The sequence below is a fragment of the Pipistrellus hanaki genome (genome assembly GCF_964339955.1).
Source record: "Pipistrellus hanaki genome assembly, chromosome: 2".
NCBI lineage: Eukaryota > Metazoa > Chordata > Mammalia > Chiroptera > Vespertilionidae > Pipistrellus > Pipistrellus hanaki.
Window position 1 is genome coordinate 140,995,567 of NC_140504.1, and position 21,886 is coordinate 141,017,452.

At 43.0% G+C, this 21,886-nt stretch overlaps 2 protein-coding genes across 5 annotated transcripts in view; one reads left to right on the forward strand and one right to left on the reverse strand.

Annotated features, from left to right (window-relative positions):
- DNASE2B (deoxyribonuclease 2 beta) overlaps positions 1 to 21,886 on the reverse strand; it is a 684,289-nt gene that overhangs the window by 298,830 nt on the left and 363,573 nt on the right. The gene's annotated exons all lie outside the window — the stretch shown is intronic.
- LPAR3 (lysophosphatidic acid receptor 3) overlaps positions 14,025 to 21,886 on the forward strand; it is a 77,347-nt gene continuing 69,485 nt past the window's right edge. The window contains exon 1 of one of the 2 annotated variants that reach the window (XM_084872091.1): positions 14,025 to 14,207. The gene's annotated coding sequence lies outside the window, so the exon portion shown is untranslated. Of the gene's footprint in view, positions 14,208 to 19,749; positions 19,838 to 21,886 lie in introns of those variants that run through there. The other variant, XM_084872092.1, reaches the window with a different exon arrangement.

Consider the following 21,886-nt stretch of genomic DNA (forward strand, 5'->3'; position numbering starts at 1 on the left):
TATCATTGATGTTTCTATCTTTCTTCATCTCCCTTCCTCTCTGAAAACAAAAAAAGGATTAGAAAACCCATTGCTAAGAAAATACATTCCTTTAAACACTGAAATGAATTTCCTTCTCTTTGGGTGTACACATAGCTTTAAGTGTGTGTGTGCCCAGGGAGAGAAAGGTGAATGATGAAACTGTTTTACTGGTCTATGATTTGCTAATATTTGTGTAAACATATGAATGGGAGTAGTTTTACTTTGAAGATTAGATAAAGCACAATAAAAGGTAATTGAGATTTTTCAGGCTTGTTTTCAGGGGAAAGCTTTTTAATACTAACAATCCATCATTGGACCTTACATTTGCAAGGTACTAAAAAGTTTTCAAAGGGCTTTCACGTGTATTATTTAGTTTTATTCTCACAATAATCCTACACTGGGGAGGGCAAGTTTTATTAGCCCTATTTTTTATACACCAGTGTTTTCCAAAGTTTGGTACGCGTACCCACAGGGGTACGGGAAGAGTTTGGTGGGGGTACGCGTTGCACCGGAGTTTGGTGGGAATATGCACTGCACTGTGCTTAGCTGCACCTAATACATCCATTTTTTTTTTTTTGACAAGTGGTACTCAGCGTTACGAAAATTATAGAAGGGGTGCACATATGTCAAAAGTTTGGGAAACACTGCATACATTATAGTGAAATTATATTCTTTCACAAACGGATAAACTAAAAAAGTTCATTGAAATGTCCATGCATTATAAGAAATGTATCTGAAACCTGGCATAAGAGGATTGCAATTTCTGAAGCAACCTGCTCTTCTGCCTGGAAACTTCCATTTGTTTTATAATATTTAATATTTAATATAATTGCTAATACACTGGAGTCAGTGTTCCCAACCTGCAAACAATACTCACTTAAATCTAAAATTCCTTTTGTTGCTCTTTGCAATCAGAATTTAATAAATAAAATAACATGAGCACTCAACACGAATCATTTTCCTTTGACATTGTTAACATTTTCAAGTGTCCTTAAACCCTTTAGATTGCATTCATTAAAAAGGAGAGTGAAAAGAACCAAACCCAGTATTTTTAGATATGATCTATTTGGGAGGTGGGATAAAAAGGTTTATTATCTTTTTCCCACTTCTCTGAAGGGTGCAATCAAAGTTTTGAGAAATGTTTTATAGACAAAACTCTGCTTTTTAGCAAGTAGCTTCTCAGAGAATGATTTCTTTTATATATGTGGTGAGTCTCTTTATCCCAAATACTACTTTTTGCCTTATGGGCTCTTTCATTTGGTATTAATAGAGTTACACAGGCTTTCTATTGGTATTTGCTTACTCTATATTTCTTCTCATTATGACAGAACTGTATCTCATTCACATAATTTGTAGCTGGATTGGTTGGTTCAATTACAGTACAATATCTCTCTTTGAATAGAATAATTTTGTTTGTTTATATTGTTATGATTACAGATATTTGGATTTATTTTTATGCTCCTAATTTGTGTTTTCCATATATCATGTTTTTTTTTCTTCTTCTTTCCCTCCTTTCTTCCAACTGTTAGATTAATAGAGTTTTTCTTTATTTCCCTTTATTTCTTTTATTTTAAATCTACACAAATTTGTGCACCTTGAAAGGAACTGTGGTCTGAGAGGCTGCAGTAGGCACAAGGGCAGGTCTTGCCCCATCGTCTGGGTCCCTGCCCAGCCCCCTTTGCCATGATTTCTGAAATCTTGTCTGCTGGCAGCCCCATTCCCACTGCCGCCAATTCCATGCACTGAAATTGCCAGCCCCCCACACACAGGTTAACCATGTGGAGTGATTGGGGTCGGTGCAGTAGCAGGTGTGAGCAAGGCCGGTGCCATCAGTGGGTGTGAGTGGCGGCTGCTGCCCCAATTGTCCCTCAGGAGCAGGGGGAGGTGGAGAAACCCTCAGGGGCCATTGGGGCCAGCAGCCACTGATCGTACCCACTGATGGCTCTGAGCAATTGGGATGGCACTGGGCACCGGCAGTGGCTGTGAGTGGCAGCTTTGGCACCAACAGCAGATATGAGTGCCGGGTGGGATGTGGCATGCAGGAGCAAAGAATTTTCAGTAACTCCACCAGAGGCTCGCCCCAATGACAGCTACTGCCACCCCTCCTTGGTCTGGTACACCCCATTCACTTGCTCCACCATCCCACCACAGACCACGCCCACCTATAAGTCTATTATATGCATATTAGCCTTTTATTGTATAGGATATACTTTTTACACAAATGATAAAAATCTAAAGTTAATACAATCTCAGGGCACCCTCATTCTCCATTTACTTTCTGTCTTACATGATTTTCTTGTCTAGTAATTAGTTCCTTTTTCCATCTCCTTTCCCCACCAATTGTTATTTTTACTTATTGTCCGGCATGGGCACTGCTTATTCAGATTTACTCATGTCTTTACCACTTACCTTAGTCAAAATGCTTTTTGCAAACCACTTCTTCTTTCTGGGTTCAATTTCCTTCTTTCTTTAGTTGCTTTTTATTGAGCCTCGGTCTTCATCTAAAAAATACCTTTATTTCACCCTCAGTTTTCAGTAATTCTTTAGCTGAAAATGAAATCCTGGGTTGCCCAATATTTTCCTTCTGCACAGAGGCAATGGTACTGCATTTCTAATGGTCTCTGTTGTTGCTGGGAAGTGTTATCAGTCCTAGTGATCTGCCTGTTCTTGCTGGTTGCATGTAAGAGTTATTCATTTTTAAAATACTTCATTGTGTGTATTTACAAAATGCAATCATTTGAATTAACTATAGTTTTTGAATCAAAAAATGCATGTCTTTCTTCAATTCTGGTGGGGGGGAAGTAATTTGTTTTTAAAACATACTGTTTCCTCTGTCCATGCTCTCATCTTTTTTTCTAGAACTGATTAAAAACATGTTAAACCATCTTACTCTTTTCCCTATCTCTTACTGTCTTTCCTATTTGCAATCCCTTTTTCTTCTCTGCTACAGTTTAATGAATTTCTTTAGATTATATCTTTCAGCTCATGGATTTTCTTTTTAGCTGTTTTTAAATTTTTGTCTAAGAGGTTCCTTGGGGTGGGTATTTATTTATTTATTTATTTATTTCTAGGACTCAATTTTTCATTTCTAGAAGTTATTTTTTTTATGCTCATCTCTTTCCCTTTCAAAGTGTCTTATATTTTCAATATTTTTTTGCATGGGCTGGACTCATTAAATGTAAACAGAATATAAATTTAATTTTCCCCCAATTGCCCATTTAAACTTGATATATAATTGGCCTTTTTCCTGCCTTTAAAAAAAAAAAAAAATATATATATATATATATATATATATATATATATATATATATATATATATATTATTGATTTTTACAGAGAGGAAAGGAGAGGGATAGAGAGTTAGAAACATCGATGAGAGAGAATCATTGATCAGCTGCCTCTTGCACACCTCCTACTGGGAATGTGCCCGCAACCCAGGTACATGCCCTTGACCGGAATCAAACCTGGGACCTTTCAGTCCACAGGCTGACGCTCTATCCACTGAGCCAAACCGGTTTTGGCTTTTTTCCCCTGCCTTTTTGATGAAAGCTTAGCGAAGTCTCATAAATGTTCTAGCTTTTATTAGATAATTAGGCATTTTGTGATTACTTTTAGATAGAGAAACAGTTCTGTTTCTGTCATCATAATTTTCAACCTGGTATATTGATTATATTTCTTTTGAAGTTAAAGTTTTTCTGCTTTCAAGGCTGGTGTGTGTGTTTTTTTCCAGCTGGAAAATCTGAAGTGGGAGAGGGGAGCCTGGTTGTCATTGGTGCTATTTTTCCTTTCTGTGGCCTTCTTTGTAGTTGTCTTAGCTTCTAACCTCTGGTTCTAGCCCAGGAGGTTGGAGGAACAGGAGAAGGGGCACTCTCTTATATGGCTGGTACTAGCTTCCTCTTGCTTTGGGTCCCTCTGCATAGCAAATGTTTAATAGCAATCTCTTTCACAGGATGCTTTTCTGGGTTTCTCAGGGATTATCCACTTCCCACCCCCAAACACCTTTAGGAAAATAGAGCTGCAGCTACCATGAATGGGAAAAGCCTCACTTGTAGCCAGTTCTTCCTTGTCCAGTCTTGGCCCTGGTTTTCAAAACGTTTTAGTACTTGTAAGGTTATTCCAACACAAATGGGCCTTTTTTTCTTTATACTCATACCTTTCCCCCCTCATTGTTATTTGCCTCCACAATATCTGTTCCCACCAAAACAAATTCAAAGTAAGCTATGGCCCAGTAAACTCAGAGATTTGAGTTTCCTAGAAAATCTCCTATTGTAGTAAGATAATTTATCATGACATGTATTCTTGCTTGTAAGCAAAATATTTATTAACTAGAGGCCTGGTGCATGAATTCGTGCACAGGTGGAACTGGCCATGGGCAGTTGGCCTGCTGGCCATGCCTCCTGGTCAAACTCCCATTTGAACTCTCAGCTGAACTCCCAGTCGAGGGAACAATTTGCATATTAGCCTTTTATTATATAGGATGTTTGCAATACATTTAAAATTATGCAATGTGATTACTATAATTTGATTCTCTCATAAAATTATAGATTCCTATCTTATTTTATTTTTGTTTCAAATTTTAGTACATTAAAAAAAAAAGGCTAAAAACTCAACTCTTGATCTTCCATTTCAAATGAATCAACTTTCTCTTTTACATGGACTAAATATTAACAGCTCAGGTTGGTTTTTATACGGCATTTATGTCTTAGTCTATTGTGTTAGTATCCAAAATACAAAAACATTAAATATTAATCTGGCTAGTAGTCATAAAATCCAATTGGAAAAAAATCAATCCAGGAGATGGGATGTTAGTGTCATATTAAAGCTTTCTTTCACAAAACAAGGAAAAAAGCTTAGTGCATAAAATGCAGAAAATTCTAACAAGATTTATTTACAGCTGTTTTCTTTTTCTTTATCAGATTTACCAGAATAAATATTTGTACAGCTGAACATGTTGCTAGTAGCGGGTTGTTGGTGGCTGCCTCAGGCAAGGCAAATATCTGGAGCATCAGATTTGGGAGAAGATAACCTTTGTATTTTTAAATATATATATATATATATATATATATATATATATATATATATATATATTATTGATTTTTTACAGAGAGGAAGGGAGAGGGATAGAGAGTTAGAAACATCGATGAGAGAGAATTATAGATCAGCTGCCTCTTGTACACCCCCTACTGGGGATATGCCCTCAACCAAGGTACATGCCCTTGACCGGAATCGAACCTGGGACCTTTCAGTCCGCAGGCCGACGCTCTATCCACTGAGCCAAACCAGTTTCGGCTGTTTTTTTTTTTTTTTTTAATTAAAAGAAATCTTTATTGTTGAAAGTATTACATAGTTGTTGTCCCCCCCACCACCACCACCACCACCACCACCACACCATTGACCTCTTCCAGCCTGCCCCAGGCCCTCACCTCCCTAATGTCTATGTTCATGGGTCATGCATATATGCATACAAGAGCTTTGGTTGATTTCTTCCCATCTACAGAAGTTAACCTATTATATAAGGTGTTACCGCACATGGCCTCAGCTTTGCCTGAAGGGACCCTCAGCACCCACATGTTGATTATATGCAATCTTCTTGATGCTCTCTTACTTAAAGCATCTTGGTGTAGTACACACACATTTCTCAGGCTGCAAACTTTGCTGGCAAACGTACAACTGTTTATCTGAATATAAACTAAATTCTATCTTGAACCTCTTCATTTCTATCACTTACCAAAATTTTACTTGTCTTACTTTCCAGGTAAATGCATGCAAATCCAGCAGTCTCGGTCATTTGATGTATATACTGTTCTCCTGCCCCTCACGTTTTCTTCGTTGTGAGATATGAATTGTGAATGGACCTCACAGTGTTCAGGTGTTGGGGTGGGGTTTGTAGGTAATGCAGGCCTGGTTCACTACATCCTTGAGAGAAGTGAGTCCCCCTCCTAATCATGCTGGCCTCTGTGCCTGCTGCATCCACAGCCGATGTGTCCTTTTAAGTACTTTTCCACAAGGAACTGACTTGAGTGCTGTTCTCACCATGCTGGGGCCCAAAGCAAACTCAGGATTCACTTCCTCTTATGTCTAGCTATGTCTTGTCACCACTTCAATATTGCTGTTCCCATATCATCATGGCATGGAGCACTTATGTGTGAATGCTTCTTATCCAAGTCTTAGATAGACAGTCGGGTATACTACATTTTTGTTTGTTTATTTGTTTATTTTTTTGGTAATTCTCACCAGAGGATATGTTTTTCCATTGATTTTTAGAGACAGTGGGAGGGAGGGTGGAAGAGAGAGAGCTAGAGAGAGAAACATCAATGTGAGAGACCCACATCGATTAGTTCTACCCAGGAATGAATTCACGCACCAGGCCCCTAGTTAATAAATATTTTGCTTATTAGCAAGAAAACATGTCCTGATAAATTATCTTACTACAATAGAAGATTTTTCTAGGAAACTCAAATCTCTGCGTTTACTGGGCCATAACTTACTTCGATTATATTTTGGTGGGAACAGATATTGTGGAGGCAAATAACAATGAGGAGGGAAAAGGTATGAGTATCAGTAGAAAGGATAATGGTCCATGTGTGTAGGAATAAACCATACGAGTACTAATCCCAAGTACATGCCCTTGACTGGGAATCGAAACCGACACCCTTTGGTGCGTGGGGCAATGCTCTAACCTCTGGACAACATCGGCCAGGGCTATCGTACATTTTTGTGTTCGTTAGAATAGGCTAGGTTCTGCTGTGGTGACTAATGCTGCTTAAATCTCAGTGGCTTCGAAGGACAAAGGTCTACTTGCCACTTGTACGTCACTCCTGAGTCAGCCGTGGTGCTGCTCCGTGCCCTCTGGATCCAACTGCCGAGCTGCCTCTATCTGCGGCACTGCTGATATCAGGGTGGAGGGAAGGAGAACACAGTGAACTCTGTGCTGGCTGATACAGCTCACACTTTATTGGCCAAAGTAAGTCAAACGGGCAAGCAGAGAAGTATTATTCTCCCTGAGGGAGGGGCATCTTGTATTTTTCAAATAATGCAATCTACCACATTATTTCTGGGTTTCTAGCCTAAGGGAAAATGTATGTTTCTCTAGTAACTTAGCCCGAGGAGTGGTGAGGGGTCAGCAACCTCATGCCCATGTCTTTTGTTGTTTCTCCTCTAGATCAAATTCTTCTCCCCGGTTGGGAAACTTTATCTAGTCTTCCGGGAGGGTGGTCTGGTTCTTGTTCTATTTTCCTCTGATTGATTGTTTATGGGAAGATAATGTTTGTCTCAGCGTTTTTTCAGCTCTAAGCCCTTTGAAGCTCCAGAGAACCCACCTTTTGCAAATCAAAAAGCTTGCTGTTTAGATAATTTTTTTATTGCTATGAGCTTCAGAAAAATCTATTTAGGAACCCAAGAGCTAAAAACTGTTTTCTTTTCTTCTTTGGGGTTTTTCTCTTAAAGCTTTGTTGTTTGTTTTGTGTCCTCTTTTATTAAATGGTCCCCAAAACAATGAATGCTGAGGGGTCAGAGGGGCAAAATAAAAAAAAGGTAATAAAAGAAAACCTCAGTTGTTATCTCCAAATGCAGTTTATCACAGTTGTAAGAAAGTGAAACAGTTGCTAAAATAAAGCCTGCTCGGGGAAGGAGAGATATCCCGGGAGAATATTTTCTTGGTCATGGGGGATTACCATTTCCCACCCTCTGATCTCCTAGGCTCACTGTAAAGGATGTTTGTAAAATGTCTAGCTTTGCTTGGTACCTTTCTTCTGAGAAGTACAAATGTTTGCCTGTGGTAGGAAGCGAATCCTCTGCACTCAGAATCTGGTTTCTCGCACCATATAAAATTGAACAACCTCTCAAATCTCAGTTTGACTGTATACACATTTCTTTATAATTATTTGTTTGAAAAATCATGTGATCCAATATTAAAAGTACTGGAGGCCCAGTGCACAAAATTTGTGCATGTGTGTATATGTGTGTGTGTGTGTGTGTGTGTGTCCCTCAGCCCAGCCCACACCCTCTCCAATCTGGGACCCCTCAAGGGATGTCCAACTGCCCTCTCACAATCCAGGACTTCTGGCTCCCAACTGCTCGCTTGCCTGCCTGCATGATTGCTCCTAACTGTTTCTTCCTGCCAGCCTGATCACCCCCTAACAACTCCCCTGCCAGTCTGATCAATGCCTAAATGCTCCCCTGGCAGCCTGATTGCTCCTAGCTGCCCTCCCTTGCCATCCTGGTCACCCCTAAATGCACTCCTCTATCAGCCTGGTTGCCCTTAACTGCTCTCCCCTGCCAGCCTGATTGCCCCCAACTGCCCTATCCCAAGTGCTCTCCCCTGCAGACCTGTTCACCCCCAACTGCCCTCCCCTGCTGGCCTGATCACCCACAACTTCCTTTCCCTGCTGGCCATCTTGTGGCAGCCATCTTGTGTCCACATGGGGGTAGCTATTTTGTGTATTGGAGTGATTGTCAATTTACATATTACTCTTTTATTAGATAGGATTATATTTAGAAAATTTAGACTATAAGTGTTATACATGTTCACTGCAAAAAATTTTGAAATTATGGAAAAGTATATAAAGGTAAAAATATGATAATTCCACCTTCTCATGATATCTGTAGTTAATATATTGGACTATTTATTTGTGGTAATTTCTCCTTTATACAAACAAATGTTTGTTTGTTTTTAAAGGGAAGCATTTAATTATATAACTTTGTATTGTATTTTATACAAAAATTTAATATGAAATGATGAGTATGTTCCTGTCATCATATATTCTTTGAAGACATGATTTTTTGTTAATCTTCACCTGAGGATATTTTTCCCATTGATTTTTAGAAAGGATGGGGGGAGGAATGACAGAAAGAGAGAAACATCTATGTGAGAGGGACACATTGATTGGCTTCCCCCTACACGTGCCCCGACCAGGGCCAGGGATCAAGCCTGCAACTGAAGTACATGCCCTTGACTGGAATTGAACCTGGGATCCTTTAGTCCACAGGCCAATAGCTCTACCCACTGAGCAAAACTGGCTAGAGCTGAGGCATTACTTTTAAGGCTGTAAAATATTCAATCCTATCGATGCATAATTATTTTTTAATCAATTTCCTATTGGATTTTTAGGTTATACTTATAGGTTGTTTTTAATATGTCAATTGTATAAATAATACTGAAATATTGGTATTTGTATTAAAACCTTTGTGTGCCTTCAATGGCATCTTTAGGATAGTGAATTTACTGAGTCAAATGGTAAGAACATTTTTAAGGTTCTCGATATATCATAGTTCATTATGTCCAAGATCTCATAAATTGTAAGCTATACCAATATTTTATGTAATACAAAGAAAGAAAATGATGCCAATCAAACATAATGCTATCTTATCACATATACCTTTTATTTTATAATCATTGAAAGAGTTTTTTGGACTTATTTGAACATACAATCAGCTTACATTTTATTTTTGTATACCTGTAAAAGAAAAGCAAAATGGATGGCTATGGTATTTGCTCCTAAACTTTCTCATTTTTTGGAGTCACTTTCTGTCTCTGTGCAGTCCTTGACCTGAATGCCATCAGAGCATTTGGATGCAGTTTTTTTGTGGGTTTTTTTTTTGGTGTGTGTGTGTGTGTGTGTGTGTGTGTGTGTGTGTGCTCTATTTCTTTGTTCCAGGATTTTCTTTCAAAAGCTGATATCCATTCTTTAAATATTGGTATGTAGGGGCAGGCAATGACAACTAAATCACAACTGCTGCCTGTTTGACAGTGATCACAAACCTCATCTCAACTTAGAGATATTAGCTTATGAAAACAAAAAACGTACTTCTGAGAATAAATGAAAGCTGCTATACTGCAAATTGCCCACCAGAAATCTTATACCCATGTGTATCCCAGCAGCATCAAATGAAGTTACCCATTTCCTTTACAGAGAGGAAGGGAGAGGGATAGAGAGTTAGAAACATCGATCAGCTGCCTCCTGCACACCCCTACTGGGGATGTGCCCACAACCAAGGTACATGCCCTTGACCGGAATCAAACCTGGGACCTTTCCATCCCCAGGCTGATGCTCTATCCACTGAGCCAAACCAGTTTCAGCAACCCATTTCCTTTAAACCTTAGTCAATTTGGGGAATTTCTACAATCAAAAACATTTACTAATTCGATAGGTGACAAGTAGTATCTCATGTTAATTTATACTTATTTTACTACTTTACACTTGTTGACAATTATCTTTATACATTTTTGGTCATTTGTATTTCTTCTTTTACTCATTCTTCATATACTTGATTTATTTTTCTGTTTCCATGTTAATCTTTTAAATATTGAGAATTCTCTATATGCTTCTCAATAAGTAATGTAGGACAGGTATTCACCTTTTACCAAATATTTTTCTCTCCTACATTTTAGTTTTAAATTTAAACTTACAGGGTTATTTTTATTATGTATATGCATACACTCAATAAATTAATATTTACTTCCTTTGCTTAAAAACATTCACCCCAAACTTCAAATCAAATAAATATTAATCTTTATTTTCTTCAAATTGTTTTATGGTTCTTTCTCTTTTTTAAGAAATTAACTCTTTACTGCATATGAAAGTCACTTTAGTAAGAATCTAATCTTATTCTCCACAAAAGTAAATACATTAGACTGAATAAGCCTCCCTTACTTACTGATTTAAGATGCCAACTTCTTTAAATATAAACATTTTTATACTTATGACGATCTGTATATGAGATAGCTATTCTGGTCAGATGCTTTTCTCTCTAGTTTTTGCACCACCATCATATTGTTTTAATTATTAATTAAATTCACTATATAATTTGTTAACCAAACTAGGATGCTTTTGCAAGTGAATTATTTCTGGATGACAGGCACAAATCTGGGCCCTGGGGCACCCTAGTCATTATGGCTTTATAATAAGTTTTCATATCACAGAGAACAAGAAATCCACCATCACTTATTCTCAACATTGGTCACTCTTTTCTCAAGCACAAAAATGCTCACAAATTGAGAAGTGATGGGATGAATATCTAAGAAGTATTTTTGAGTAATTCATGCATGTCATATGAGATAGTTTGTTCAATTGAAATAAAACTAAGTTGATTTTGATCTTTGATTTTTTTGGTATCTGTTGACTCTTTTTGTGGCTTCCTGCTGCTTCCCACTTGAAGTTACATGCAACTGAAAGATACTGTACAGGCCATCACCTGGCTTACTGCCATCTTCTTTTCTTTGATTTCTGTGGTTAGCCTTTTGCTCAGTCTTCCCTCAGAATCTTCTAGGTCAGTGATTTTCAACCTTTTTCATTTCATGGCACACATAAACTATTTAGAAATTTCTGTTGCACACACACAAATATATTTTTTTTTGCCAATCTGACAAAACAATAGGCATAATTTTGAAATAATTCACACCAGACGGCTATTGTTGTGTTGGCTATTGTCATTTTTTCATTTGACAATCTAAACAAGGGGCCACTGCCCCTGACCAGATACTCAGTTATTGCATGTTTTACAAATTTTTGTGGCGCCCGGCCTGCAGGCATTGGTCAGTGGTTGAACATCAACCTATGAAACAGGCAGTCATGGTTCAATTCCTGGTCAGGGCACATGCCTGTGTTGCGTGCTCGATTCCCAGTGTGGGGCAAGCAGGAAGCAGCCAATCAAAGATTCTCTGTCATCAGTGAGATCATAAAAAAACTCAAATCAGAGATCCAAGTCAAATTGGGGGGTAGAGGAACATGGGCCTCTTTCCATAAATCCAGAAAGGAAGAACTTTGCCTGAGTCCTACATTGCTTCTCACTGGGCAGGAGGCAGTCTTATTTTTAATTTAATTTGTTTATTTATTTTGCAGCATTTATTCCCTGCCAAGTAAAGTGCTGGCCAACACAGGGGCTCCAAGGCCATCACATCTCTTTCCCATCAAGCACCGTGGAACAATCCCTTTCCCCTTATAGAAACAATGTTATAAATCTCCGTGTCTCCAGGAACACAAAACACAGGGCGCTGATCTCCAAATGAAAAAGTTTTGAATGACTTTTCAGCCAGTGATCTTTAAGGCAAAGGATATCCTCAGGCTTTGTGTTTGCCATTTTTTAAATATTGGTTTTAACTTGTTTTACTAAGAAAAACATTCCGGTAGAGACACCACAGACCCTACAAGGATTTAAAGAAAGTTCTGGTGGTTTAATCCTTGAGCTTCTTTCTAAAAACTAGGATTTGGGGCAACACCTTTATTTGTACTATCCTTTGCATCTTGTCCCTTTTCTCCTGTCCTTGTGTGTAGGTCTGTCTATGTGAAAGCTGGGTGTTCTTCCCTGCCCTCTTCCTTCGGCCTCTATTCTTTGCCTCCTGCCAGATTTAAACCATATTTGTTAAAAAAAATTTTTTTTTTAAAAAATCTAGCTAAAATGTCTGTCTTTTTACAGCACAGCTCACCATATTGCCTTCTCCTTTCTCCTCCTTTTTGGATCCATACATGAAAGGCAATCCATCTGGCTTTACCAACTCCCGGTTCTACTTTGCAATGCTCAGGTTCAGGAAGTTCCAAGTTACAATACTGTGTTTCCAAACTGCCTTTGCTAATGGGTTGTTTGGAACTTGGAACAAATTTTTTCCAGCAAAAGCAGTCTCTAACTGGTGTTTACAGTTCCCAGTTCAGCCTGCAACAACTTACTCGACATGCTGCACATTTGCTGAGTCAAGCGTTTGCTAAGTGCCTGCTGGTGGTGGGGAATTTTCTGTGTTCACCAGGTTGCCCTTCAGCATCATGCTATTTGTTGAGCTGTTCACTCCCCTGACCTCGTACTCACTCACATGTCATCTGCAAGGCTTTTGCTTGTTCTGGTAAACAGATCTTCCTTTAGTACCAGCTTTGCAAGTTGTGGCCCTCGGTACACAGGTCATCTGTGAGACACCACAGTAACTTTCCGAACTCTCAGGCGAGGCAACTATAATTTGTACATGTTGATCAGAATTTAGCCACATGGCTGGGAAGGTGTGAGGCACACCAGGCTGCCATGGCCTTTGGGTTGAGGTGTACTGTATAAGGAATAAAACATTGTTCAGATTCGATCTTCAGAGAGAGCAGAATTTCTTTGGTGGTAGGGGACAGGATGTTTCTTGGAATGTGATTCCTAGTTGGGTACAGAATCGGAATGAAGAATGAATGAATGAATGAATGAATGGCAAAGGGTTACAGGCAACCCTCTGGGCATATGCAATCAGTGTTGCACACGGTTTTGAAGCGTGCATAAGAAGGACCTCACATTGCAGTATTTCCCTTCTGTGAGGTCACCAGGAAGACCCAACTTTTAGCATGTCTGTGATTTTTATTTTACTTTTTGGAGTTCAGAAAGAACAAAGGCTTCATGACATTGTTTTGCTTCTCATCTTTCTTCTTTAGCAAAGGTAGATCAGTGGAGGCTTTACGTTTCATCTTTCAAGAACAAAGTATCCAGGACTATTTACCCCAGGAGGCCAAGAAGCCTCTCTCATAACTTTAAATCCTTTTTATTTCCCGTTTCAATCAAAAGATGCCTAGGAAAGGCCCCCAAAGCAGATATGCGTGACCATCCTTGCACTCTGTGGCTGCCTGCACCCTCGGGTTGGAGTTTTAGAAAAAGTGTTCCTCTAACAGTGAGCCTGCTTCCCACAGAGGTGGGAGCGGATGGGTGTGGCTGCCCTTGCCCGCACCGCAGCCTCTTCAAACACATCGGAGGGACAGAGAGAAAGCACTGAACACGGAACTCCGAGGTACGGCCCTGGCAGCCCTGAGGACTGGGGTAGCAGTCCCCTGGCTCCTTCTCCTCCAGGTTGGCCACCCTCCTGGGGACCAGTCCCAGGCAGGAGAGCATCTGCCTTAGAGCCCGATCCGCGCCTCGCCGGCGGGGGGCGCTCTCCCATGGGAACGGCCCGGCTCCTGGGGCAGGGCGGGGCAGGGCGGGGCAGGGCGGGGACGCGGCCCTCCGCCCCCTCGGCGCCACCCCTGGCTCCGCCAAACTTTCCCGGGGCTCCGGGCGCGTCGCAGCCACAGTTGGCACAGAGGCCGCCGCCGCCGTCGCCGCCGCCGTGCCCCCCGCAGCTCCCCGCGCGCCGGCGGAAGCGCAGCGCCCGGCCGCCCCGTCGCGCGCGGCCCGAGGGCATGCGGCAGCCCCGGGGGCCCCGCTCCCGGGCTCGGCGGCGTGGGCGAGCGTGAGCGGTGAGTGGGGCGCGGGCACGGGAGGGTTCCTGGGGGGCGCGCGTGGGGAGGCCGGCTGGCGGGGGGCCTCCGCCGGGCCCAGCTTTTCGGGATAGCCAGCTCGGAACCCAGATCCACTCCCAGCGCCGGGGACCGGACTCTCCTGGCCGTGGGTGGCGCCCCCTGCCCTTTCCCACTGCTCCCCGCCCCTCGAAAAGAGTGAGAAGCCATGGGCATGCCCACGCCGCGGGCTCCGCTGTGGCGGCGGGCGGTGAGCGGTGGGCGGTGGGCGGTGGGCGGTGGGTGCAGGGCTGGGCGCAGGGCTCCTCTTTGCACAGGTGCCCCGTTTCCAAACTCGGTCTGACGGCCCTCGGTGGGGACAGCGGTTCTCCCGAGGAGCCCGGGGAATATAACATTTTCAGGCTCCAGTTACTCCCCCGTGCAGTGGGACCATGCGAGTCATCGAAACATTGGGGAAATAGTTTTTATCAACTAGTAACTCTGTAGGGGGTGGGGGTAGGGGGTGTGCTTTGTCAGTGAAGGTCCCAGTGCCAGACAAATGGGCTTTGTTCCGTAGCAATGCTACTTTATTGCTTTCCCTCAGCAAGCTGCGAACACCAGAAATTGTTTAGAAATCTCTCAAGCATGTCATTTGAGGAGTGACAGTGAATAATGGAAACAATTTAATCTAATAAGGTAATCATTAAAAACGATCCCCCAAAGCCTCTGTAGGTCAGCTTTTAAGCAAATAATTTCTACGAAATGCACCCTTCCCACCCCAAACACCCCGGTAAGTTGTTGTCATTGCTACATGTTCACCTCCTTACTCCTTTGCCACCCAGAGTAATACCTGGTCTTGGAATGAATGTTACTTTAGGAGTCAGGGGGCCACGCAGCTTCTCACGGTTCCTACTTGCTTTTGTAAATTGGAGAATCAAGTGAATGTTGGCCAGACAGATGATTCCTTTATAAGGAGGTTGTTACTTCTTGCACACACCGCATTTCATTAATCATAAACTTTTGCATTGCTAAGGATTCGCAGTGACCTGTCAGTAGTTGCTTAGCCTGCTTCCCATTGAGACACTGGACCCACTTTTGTGTGGTCCCTCCGGTGAGTAGAATTTTCCTCCCCACCCCTCCTCCACCCCCACAGAAGTGATACAGTTAGAAACAGACAACCTTGGCTCTGCTAACACCATGCTTGTCTAAACAAACTGGGTTATTCTAAAACACACACACACACACACACACACAAAAACAAAACAAAAACAAAAAAAAAAACCCAGCAAGTAAACCCTGCCAGTGAGGCTGATGTATTTGAGATAAGCTTCCAGAGTTGTCTTTTGTACCGGACCCAGTATCATGTCCCAATGTCTGGACATCTAACCACCTAAACACAACTTACACTGATTGTCAGTCCCATAGAACTAGAAAAATAGACCCTTTAGGCACATTTTTTTCTTGTTCTATTTTTATTTTTTGTCTTTAGAACTTTATAACTTTGATTTAACTACAAATGACACAACCTCTTTTTTAATTCTGACACATGCATAAATCAACTACCACACGCTGTCAGATCAGGTCTCTTTTAGGTATCTGGCTGTTTTACAAGATGTTTGATAGGACAGATCTATGTCTGTTTCCTATGAATGAAGAATGAAATGAGAACACTATAAACTACGTGATCGCTTTCCATGTACTTTCATCAGATCCTGTTCGCAAGCCTGCAACATGTTCATTCTCATTCTCCCAGACACCCATGCTCACAGGAGCAAGTGCGCACACAGCATTGCAGCCAGGTGCAACCAAGGCACACACGCTCCCAAAGCCGTGTCCACGTGCCCAGGGCTGGCGGGGTCTCTCCCAGGTTTTCCTTCTTCCCGCCGAGGAGCAGAAATCCACCACAGCTTAAGCCCAACCTCTTATTTCTTTGGGCTGGAGCAAGGGGAGTCAGTCTAACCCCAATGGGAATGGCAATGGCTCAGATGACCTATTAGCCATCCTCCTGGGAGCGTACATTAGTTCAGAATGCTTTCTGGCCTGTGATTATATCCATCGATGTGGTTAAGGCTGATTGCAAGCTTCTGCATGGCAGAGCCCAGGCCCAGGGCATTATGCATGTGGTGGAAAGGGAAGAGAAGGGCTTTGCAGGCAGACCAGCTTTGGTTCCAGGTCGGGCTTTGTGACCTGGGATACACAGCTATGCCTCTCTACACCTTCATTTCCTTGTCTGGGACAATGAAGATGACATCCACCTCCTGAGATTCAAAGAGAAAAGCTCTTGGCAGGGTACCTGATGCATAGGAAGGACTCCTTAAATGTCCGTTGCCTTCTTGTCCTTTTAGATGAACATTAAAGTATTGATATTTCTGGAAACATGGGTGCAACCCTACCTTTTCTTCTGGCAAAGATGGATCCCTGAGATGCCCCGCCTACCTTCCTCACTTGTTTCCCCCTTCCTGGCTCTGGTCCTTTTGCTCTTTCCCCCGTCACCCCTCCTGCAGGCACTGGGCTGTTTCCTCTCTGGCCTCGCTGATCCGTTGTCCCTCATACTGGAGTCTGTATGTGTGTGGGGGGGTCTCCTGGAACTTAGTCCTGCTGCGGATGGGAGAGGAGTCTGCAGAAGCCCTGAGAGTATGGGCTTTTACCGTGCTGGTCAGAGGGGAGTGGGAGTATCGGAGCCTGGGTTCGAATCCCAGCCCCACTCTTGTGAGTTCTTGGGATCTTGAATAAACCACTTGTTATCCTTGAATTCGTTTTCTCATTGATATCATGGGGATGATAATTCCTTTTTTCTACCTGCCCGCTTGGGTGGTTGTTGGGGCCCAATAAGTCCTATATGTGAAAGAGTTTTGTACCCTGTGAGGATACATGGGAATTAAACGTTGGAATCGAAGAGGCAGGGCCTCCAGAGGTGGGACACCCCTGGCAGACGGTAGGGGGCGGTGGGATCTCCATGTGGGCAGGGCTGCAGTCCCTCCGCGCCGCCCCTCTCTCCTGGCCTCTGATGTGGAATGAGACATCCAGGGTGAATCGTGCCAGAGGCTGAGAAACTGCTTTGTGGGGAATACCAGAGGAAGATACGTTTCAGGACTGAGAAGAGCTAATACTGGGCAATCGAAGACCCAGGGCAAAGTTCCGAAAAGGCTTTCCTTCCCCTCTCACAGTTCCCTGCACTGTCTGCTCATCTCAGTTCTTTTTTTTTTTTTTTTCTTTCTTTCTTTTTTTTTTTTTTTTTAATATATTTTGATTTTTTACAGAGAGGAAGAAAGAGGGATAGAGAGTTAGAAATATAGATGAGAGAGAATCATCGATCAGCTGCCTCTTGCACATCCCGACCAGGGATGTGCCTGCAACCAAGGTATATGCCCTTGAACGGAATCAAACCTGGGACCTTTCAGTCCGAAGGCCGATGCTCTATCCACTGAGCCAAACCGGTTTCAGCTCATATCCGTTCTGAATGAACAAAAACCAAGGGCGACCTAAGCCAAGAGGAGAGCGTGATGGCGTTCATCAGACATCCACATGGGACGCCCCGCGCCGTCCTCACTGCCCTGTGCTTTCTTCTAACTTGGGTCTCTGAGGTTCCCCCTGCAGGACACTGACCTGACTCAAGCATTCTCCTCTCTCAAACAATTAATGTCGTTATTCCACTCCATCTGAAAGATATGTGTGACTGTCTGCTGGCCTGCCTGGGAAGCCAGGGGAGTAGTAGCCAGTGAGAGGAAATTTCTGATTTTCTGAGTTGTGCCCACCCCCTGTTCACCCCGCAGGCTGATGTCCTCCTCCTTCTTCCTCTTCATCTCCTGGCCTGGCCTCTGCAGCACCTGGCCCCTGGCCTCCTGTCCAGCCCTCCTCCTGCCTTGAACTCCTTGCCTGAGATCCTGACACTGTCCCGGCCCCGTGGACTTTTCCTCTTATCAGATGTGAATCATTCCATCATTCCGATACCTCAGGCTGGGCCAGACTGAGTCAGTGTAGTGCTTTGCAGAGTGAGCCTTAGGGCCAGACTGGGCGTCATTCTAGAAAACCCATCCGATATCCAGTACAGCCTACCTCACCCATTCCAAAAGGTATTTGTCAGCGCCAACCCACCTCTCAGGCTCCCCCCAGATACTCATCAGCTAGTCCTATGTTGTCATTGTTCCCTGAGACACTGGGTGGCAGTTCTATTGGCCCTGGCCTTCACTAGGCCACACGCCAATTCGTGTGGTGTCTTCAAGGGATGGCTTGGCCAGTGGCATGGCTGGGTTGGAGGGCCCTTTAGCCCCTCCATTAGCTATGCCCATTTGCCCAAATAAACATGAGATCTCAATAAAAGCAGTGTGCTTGCTTTGTAAAATACAGCTTTAAGGCAGCCTCCTCAAGTCCCCTTTCAGTGAGACTGCCCCAAAGCCTCTCCTCTACTGAGATTCTGGAGCTGCCCGAAAGCTAGCTGAGTCTGAGGTGGCCTGTGGAGCTGGTCAGAGTCTTTCACTCCCCAAGGAGAGCTAGAGGTCCAAACACAAGGTTCAGAATCCTGGGGAGTATCTAGTGAGTGAAGGCCGAAGCAAGGAATCAGGTACAGAACATCATTGTATCATCTGCTTTCTGCCCTGGTTCATTTTCAATATTTCAGTTCTTGGACGGGCCCCACCCCATGACTAAACTGTCATGTGGATCTAGCAGAGTATAATCTTTTTCTGTATCATCATGGAATTTAGATTAGTCAGTATTCTCTAAAGAAACAGAACCATTAGGGTATACACATACTTACACTGAGTGGCCAGATTATTATGATCTCTGAACCCATAATAATCTGGCCACTCAGTGTGTGTGTTTGTGTGTGTGTGTGTGTGTGTGTGTGTGTGTGTGTATTTAGAGAGAGAGAGAGAGAGAGAGAGAGAGAGAGAGAGAGGCAGGGCTGCAATCCCTCTGCGCCCCTCTCTCCTGGCCTTTGATATATACATATACATACACACACGCGCGCGCACACACACTCACACATTCATATATATGTGTATGTGTGTGTGTGTGTGTGTGTGTGTGTGTGTATTAGAGGCCTGGTGCATGAATTCATGCATGGGTGGGGTCTGGCCAGCCTGGTGAGGGGGAGGGGACATGGGCAGTTGGCAGGCCTGTCTGCTGGTCTAACTCCTGGTCCAGGGGACAATTTGCATATTAACCTTTTATTATATAGGCTATACATTGAGTGGCCAGATTATTGTGTGTTCAGAGATCATAATAATCAGGCCACTCAGTGAATGTGTGTGTGTGTGTATATATATATATATATATATATATATATATAGAGAGAGAGAGAGAGAGAGAGAGAGAGAGAGAGAGAGAGAGGCGGGGGGAGGGGAAGAGAGGAAGAGAGAGAAAGAGAGGGAGAGGGAGAGGGAGAGGGAGAGATTTAATATAGAAATTGATTCCTGAGATCACAGAGGCAAAGAATTCCCATAATCTGCCATCTGCAAGCTGGAGAAGGAAGGCCTGAGGCCAGGAGCACTGATGTCCAAGGGCTCAAGCCACAGGGTGAATTTTCCCTTCTACCTTTTTGTTCTATTCAGGCCCTCCGTGTGTCATCTGAGGCCCACCCACATAGATGAAGTCGATCTTCTTTATTCCGTCTACTAATCTCTTCCAGACACACCCTCAGACACACCCAGGTAATGTTTTACCAGCTCTCTGGGCATCCCTTAATCCAGTCAAATTGACACATAAAATTAATCATCGTACTAGCAAGTCAGGAAATTGAATTGGTATAACACTACCATCCAACCCACAGAGCCCATTCATATTTCAGCAGTTGTCCCCCAACTGTCTTTTTCCCCCTGTCTGATCCATGTTCAATTTGCCATGTCTCTTCTGGAATAGCTTCTCAGACTTTCTCTGTGTCTTAAGCCCTGTAGATCTTATATTCAGCAGGATGACTCAGCCTGCATCTAAGCAGGTATTTCTTCAGAACCAGACTCAGGTCTTGTGTTCTTGGCAGGATACATGTCCTGCTCTTCTTAGCGCATAAATTAGATGGTATAAAATGTCAACCTGTCGCACCACTGGAATATTGGCCTCCGGTGGCTGGCTGTGTGGGTGCCTGCCAGACCTTCTCACCTTAAATTTATCATTTTCCCCTTTGAAATGTATTGCTGTTTGTGGAGAAGTATTCTAAGGTTATGCTAATAGCCTATTCCTCATTAAATCTCCACCTACAGCCTTATCTTATTACTTCTGCCTGAGTCAGCCACCTCTATTCAGGCTGCCAAATAGTGATTATTTATTTCTATCACTCTTATATTTATTAGTTGACATTGTACTGTAAAGGAGAACTTTTTGCCTCCCTCATTTACTTATTAATTTATATTAGGAAGTATTCGTGGATTTCCTTTGTAAGCAATATGTTGAAATCTCTTACTATTTCTTTTTATGCTCACATGGTCCTCAGTTTGGCCCGTGGGAGTCCCTTTGAGCTGGTCTTTTGACATCCCTATCATTCACTGAGCATTTAAACAGTTCCTGGCACTACCTGATAGTCCAGGCTCATCTTGTACTTTCTCTGAGTTAGTTATTCCTCCTTTTTGGTAGAGAATGGTATTTAGAAACCAAGATTTGGAAGGTTGATGTGCCCATTGTTACTGGGGTGTCATTGCTTTGGGTCTTTTAGAGAACAGAGCTAGGAAATATAAACAGACACTTTTATAAATTTTTCTACATTAGGCCCTATATTAAAACCATTTATACTAATACCACCAAGTCCAATCCAACACCCAGGGATCTTTCTATTTCTTCCCCTTTATAACTTTTAAAAAATACATATTTATTGATTTTTAGAGAAAGAGGAAGGGATAGGGAGAGAGCGAGAAACATTGATATGAGAGCAAAACATGGATCAGCTGCTTCCTGCACGCCCACTACCGATGATCTAGCCTGCAACCCAGGCATGTGCCCTGACCAGGAATCAAAACAGCAACCTTTCCGTGCACAGGATGACACCCAACCAACTGACCCACACTGGCCAGGACTCCCCTTTAGTCTTTGCACATGTCTTCTCTGGTAGTTAGGAACTTGACCCCATTATCTCCAATATTTGTACTCATTTGCTCAAAGTAGCCCATTCCCCAGCCACAGAGGCCATCCTGTCTCCTCTGTGTCCACCTCCCTTCCCACTGCCTCTTGTCCTTGGCTGCCTGGCCTGCCAGCCATGTGTCTTTGCAGCTTCACCACCAGCCTCCAGTCCCTCCAGCTCCCTGCTCTGGGTGGCTTCCCAGCCAAGGTGCCCAGACCTGTGTGCAGGTCCCCAACTCCCTCCCATCGTGTTTCATTCTCAGCCACAGGCTTACCCCTCAGTTCTGGGGAAGGAAAGAAAGAGACGGCAAAGGAAGAGATGGGAATGAAAAGGAAGCAAAGATAGAAATACTATATATATTTTTTTTTTTCAAGCGTTTGCTGAAAATTGCCCTCCCAAAAATGTTGTATCAAGTGACATTATCACCAACATGTTATTAGAGTGTCATTTTCCCTATTCCCTTTCCAACACTGAATTTTACTCACCTGTCTAAATGCTGTCTATCTGATCACACTTAACTTGGTCCCTGTTAGAGCCCAGGCCATACTCAACTCTGTTTCTACTTCATTGTATGTCTCATCTTACCCTTTATATAGGGGCCTCTCAGCCTTGGCACCACGGACAGTGGGCTGCCTAGTTCTTTGTAGTGGGG